The following is a 6,000-nucleotide window of genomic DNA, read 5'->3' as shown; positions in this document are numbered from 1 at the left end:
GGTGTGGTGGTGGAAGGGCACACATGCCTGTGACCTTGTCGGTGTCGCAGCAATCTCCTGTAGGTGGCGGTTGGTCGTGGTCGTCTACGGTGTGACTGATTTGGGCTTGGGTGTCAGGGGGTTATCGGGCGAAGGCCCTGCTAGGCCCTTGGCTCTGGCCAACAATGGTGACGCCTTTGGCTGCATGTCTCTTGTTGGAGGCATTGTCGTGAGGCCTTACCCTCTAGGAGTTGGGTTGAAAAAACTTGGTTCTCCATTCGGCTTTGACGGCATCCATAGATGTCATTCCCATCCATGGAGGCATTGCTGTGGAAAACATACTCCCCCTACTAGTTTACATCACTTGTGCTCTTTGGCGTGAAGAGTGTCATTTGATAGCCGTTGTTTTCGATGTTTGTAGGCTTTGTGTTTGTTGCGGCAGTGATTGTATTGTTGCCTTCTTTGTGAGGTTGTCGTTGTTTTTCTTTTTCTTTTCTTGTATTGTAATTGCTTCTTCTCTATTAATACATGCCCGGCGTATTCGTGTCGGTGGCTCTTCAAAAAAAAAGCATGTCCCAGCCATTCATCATACAACAGAATACATGTTCCAGCAATGTTTCCATACAAAAGCGTGGTAATGCTCGCTAGGCATGCACATCAGACCCATGTGCTCAAAATTGAACGCTTGGGAGCAATCTAGACAATTAATGATTTTGTTCATACTTAATTACTACCTATCAGCTGTACACAATTAGTTTAGTCCCACAAAAAATTGTGTCACATGCATAGATGTAGTCTAGATTGGTATACATCTACATGTTAGGCTTCCCATGTTCCCATGAAACATATATTGCAAAACCATATATCTATTAAAGGCTATCAGGTTGTAGCGTCGGTTTCTGTAATGATTAAGAAACAAACTAATTCTAAAATCTATATACTCTTATAAAGCTAAACCTCACTAGATTTTTCTCTTTATACAAGGTGTTCATATCATTTTCCACTAAGCGATCCCACTAGATGTTCTATCTCTTCATGCAAGGTGGCCACATCATTCCCAAATAAGTCCATGTCATCCCTTATTAATTACAAAAAAATATCCATGTTATCTCTATCATGTGCAATACTTTTAATCTTTAATCTATTAACATACAAGTCATCTACATATGCTATTTGTTTCATCATCTATTCCTGCATAACATAATCAAATATTTTATTGGTTATTCTTTTATTAGCTTACCGATTTTTTATCTGATATAATAAAATAACATGCAAGTCAAATTCATATATATACATAGTATACAGATCAATACCATATAGTAATGCTATGTATATAACAGATTTATTTTTAGGAAAATCTTGCGGCAACATGCGGATATGCTTCTAGTATGTTTTATAGAGCACCTGTCATGTTTCTTAATGGCATATTTATTCCAAGATAGCAGTTATGTCCAGTGGCGGAGCCTGAAGCAAATTGTAGGAGGGGCCAATTTGCATCTGAACAAAAAAATATACAAAAGCATCTTTCAATTTTCTTGTTTTCTTCCTTAAATTGGCATAGTGCTCCACAAGTAGCAGCTCAATACCTGCTTTCTCTCTCATCAGTCGAGTATCATCACAGACACCACCATTTTCTCTTCTCTTGCATGGCCAGCCAATGCGTTGCTGCTCAATCGTCTTCTCTTCGTTCTTTTATCCTCCTCAAGCCAACAACAACAAAGCCACATCCATTTTGATTTACTAGTCTTCACAAAATTCTCGGTGGCAAGGCAGGGCCGTGGCCCACTTTGGCCCCAACGTGGCTCCACCTATGGTTATGTCTAATTCTTTTTTCCTAGCCTTTTAGTCTAACAGCCATATTGTTTGCCTAAACTGATTAACTGGCTTCGCCATCACTTCGGAGAGAGGGTCCGCCATCAACCTCAGTGACATCGGTCTTCACGACGAGGGCCTTTGCCATTGTCGGCGACATTGACGTCACCTTCACCAGCACTTCAGCAAGGGGTTTCGCCATCGACCTCGGCGACTTTGACATCACCTTCGCCAACACTTCGAGGAGGGGTTTCGCCATCGACCTTGGCGATATCGATATCACCTTTCGCCAACACTTCGACAAAGGGCTCCGCCATCGACCTCGGCGACTTCGACGTCACCTTTGCCAACAGTTTGGTGAGAGGCTTCGCCATCAACCTCAGCGACATCGACATCACCTTCACACACACTTTAACAAAAGGATCCACCATCAAGCTTGGCGACATCAATGTCACCTTCACCATCACTTCGGCAAGGGGCTCCATCATCAACCTCGGAGACATCGATGCCACCTTTGCCAACACTTTGGCAAGGGGCTCTGTCATTGACTTAGGCGACATCAGGGTCACCTTCGCCCCGCCATACCTTTGGTTTGAGTGAAGAACCTACTCCCATGTTCATCATCAACACCTTCATCAACTAGGCACGAGACCTTCGCCTGCTCATAAGCACTAGCCAAGACAGGCTAAGGGGGTGCATTGGAGAACCAATTCAACCTAGAGGACATGTCTTGCCCGGTGCTCATGACCTAAAGGAGGCAAGCCTCATCGGCTACGACAACTACCCTATCTGCATCCACCTCGAGAAATGTGTCATCATCAATGTTCAGTGACAACCCTCGTGTCTGACCATGATTGGACGACTATGATAGCCAATACGACTGCTTCCACTACTACGACTACTTTGGCTACAGAGAGCTACCCCTAGAGAAGCGAAGACCCTCGTAGCTACAGAGACAAGTAGGAGCGAGAATGTCGACCTCCGCAAACGAAAATCCATCATCATCAGATCATGGCCTCCAACCTTCGTTACCGAAACATTTCCTACTCTGATGAACCTACCAAGGCCCAAGACAAACATCGTAATTGTACACTTGGCCTTTTTCCTATTATTATAGCAACTAGGTCTACTTGCCAAAATCTAGTGGCTAAGGGGCTACTCTTGGGGAAAGGGGCGGTCGCATCTACCCCTTACATGTAAAAAGGCCCAAGGCCTATGAGGTCTAAGGACCTCCATGTAATTTGTAAACCAAAGGGGTAGGGAGGAAGATGGCCTCCTCCCACTCCCCTATAAATAGAGCCCAAGGGGCAACGACAAAGAGGTCCTCTCCTCATACTCCAAACCCTAATCTTCTGCACTCCCTCTCATCCTCTATTTCATGTGCGGGACTAGTACCCTAGCTTACCCTTTACCCCAATAAAGGCACGAGCTAAACCAAAGTTATGTTTCTGATCATGCAGAAGTTTCACAACTATATCTATATCTCTTATAAAAATAAACCCCACTAGCATTTTATCTTGCCATGCAAAGTGTTCACATCAGCATTCACTAGAACATCCCACTAGCATATTCAACTATCTCGCCATGCAAAGTGTCCACATCAGCATCCACTAACACATCCAACTAACACATAACATTATGTATTTATTCAAGCTATTCACATTAGCAAATCATATCATTTACTAACATATATTTAGTTATCCACATCAGAATGCTAAAAATCTTTCACTAACATGTATTATGATATTTATTCAATCATATTAGTAAATATAAGTAGTATAATTTCACCAGCGATTTCTGCAGCAACGCACGGGGCGTTCTTCTAGTTGTTAATAAAAGTGTAGTACTTACTCTTTTCAGAATAAAAGGTCCCTTAGTGTAGTTGGACAAACATCTTACTATAATATGAATAACAAAAGATTTGTATTTAGTATAAACATCAATATAGATATTACTATACGGTGGACAAAATTAATGATACATATATTCAGGAAATACACGATAAGGAAACTTAAATAGATTACACTGTGTCAGTCGTACAGAACTTGAAATCTCTAAGCACAAGATCTTGCTCCTTAATAAACTCAGCTACATCACTTCCGGTGCTACAATAAAAATTGGGGGTCTATTAATATTGAGCTTCCTTAGTAAGGAACAAGAAAAGGAAAAAAACTACATTTCAGTCATTATCTTTTAAACTATCCCAGCTCTTTCGCAACATTTAGAACAAAAATGATAAAAAAGAAATGAGCTTCTTCACCATCACAATTTATGCCCCGCTCTTTCGCAACATCTGTAACAAAAATGATCAAAAAGTCGCAACAAGTCACCACTGCTGAACTAAAATAGCTAATTTAGGTTGTATTCTACTCTATGAAGTTGCTTACAGACTACAGTCATTTTCCAATTCAACAAAGAAATCAAAATTGCAAACTCAAACAAGAAGAGCCAGGGTTAGGGTTTCGGGAGGGATGTAGAAGAGGGTTTGAGGGCGGTGGTGGAGGGCGAGACGTCAGAGGGAGCCGTGGGGCGCTGGGCGTGGGCGGTGCTTGCCGAGGGCGGGGCTGGGGAGAGGTCGCGCGGTACTCAAACACGCGACCCGTAGCGTGTTAACTTCATGCAATCAAAACAAAAACACAGAGATTGTCATGTACCTTCGTGGGAGGGAGGGCAGCAGTGATGCGGCAGAGGCTTGTGGCGGGAGGGTAAGGAGAGCTGCAGCTGTGCCGGCGGTGAAGGGGTACTATGACGCGGTGGAGTCTAGGAGAAGCTGAGCCTGGTTGCACGCCAGTGGGTAAAGAGGGGAATCTAAAACAGATACATTAATGTATTATTTGTTCTCCTCCAAAAAATATATATATATATTATTTGTGTATCAAAAATATGCGTGCATGGATCAAGTGTTTTAATTACAGCTTGCATCTGTGTTTGCTGCTTTTGCATGTGGCGTAGAGGTGGCTTCCTTTCCTTCTCACGTTCGCGCAGGTGACCGAATGGCAATCATAGGAGCATTGAGCAGGCAATCGTAGCAGCATTAAAAAATAATATCGTCCTTGCGCGGCGGCGGACCGGGCGGGACGGGGATGGGGCCGCGGCGGGGACGGACCGCTGCGAGTGATGCGGGCACGTCCTTTCTGTTACGCGCCAGGGAAGACTAGCTATGTCGCGCCGGCCGCTTATTTCTGTTGCGCGGTATCGGATGGCTTGAATCAGATCTCACCTCACCCACAAAAAATACAAACCACAACTGTGTTTGACCGCACACGTTATCTCTGACTGTTCGTCCTTTCTGTTATCTTAATCTCATCGCTATATGTGTCTATCCTTCTGTTGACCCCCTTTTTTTTTTGTTAATGCTGGGCGGTAAGGATTCCAACCCTAATGGTCTGGCACATATGGCCCTCGGCGCCTGGTGGCCGGCGGCGCGTCGGGGAGAGGAGTCGGTGAGGTGGATCGGATTGAGGTGCGCTTGCTCGAGCGAAAAAGATGATAAAAAGAGAAAATTTCACGGATCGAACCGTGGCGGCCAGGCACATGCGTGGGGTTGGGCGCGGACGTGGGAGAGGAAGGGACGAGGAGGATGATACACGCGACCCCGTCCGTCCGACTTGAGTGAGCAAGGAGAGAGAATGTTTAGAAGCAATCTGGACGGTTTGTTTCTAAGTTGTCATTTTTCTAGGTACATTTTTCTGGGTGGATGGAGGGAGGGCTTCTCAGCGAGGGACGTTTTTTTTAGTGTGGATCTGGGAAAGAAAATGTTGGTGAATTAGTAGGGTAGATAGATAAACATTAATGCTTTTATGTATACACTTGATCCAACTTAGGATTTGTTGACTCCTCATAACGCGAGATATGCACTGATTTTGGAATGGAGGGAGTATTATTCTCAACATGTATCCAAGTCATTTCATTCCAATATTAATATTTTTTATGTAGCGCCCTGAACACACCATTTATTCAATAGTATTCTCTCTGTCACCCCTTTTTTTAATTCCACATTATCAAAACACAAAGCAGTCCATGTACCACACTCAAACAATTATTTATATAACTATTCGTGTAAAATATTTTTAATAAAAATATCTAAATATATCTAGTTGGGTTTGTTTTATTGAGCAATTTATTATAAGAAGTATAACAGTACAATCGGAATTTAATTTAGATGCTTAGTTTGTATCTTTCATAAAAGTGCTTGGTTTGTAAACAAGC

Source organism: Miscanthus floridulus, chromosome 13, assembly GCF_019320115.1.
Source record: "Miscanthus floridulus cultivar M001 chromosome 13, ASM1932011v1, whole genome shotgun sequence".
NCBI classification, from domain to species: Eukaryota; Viridiplantae; Streptophyta; class Magnoliopsida; order Poales; family Poaceae; genus Miscanthus; species Miscanthus floridulus.
This window is presented reverse-complemented; position numbering follows the sequence as displayed.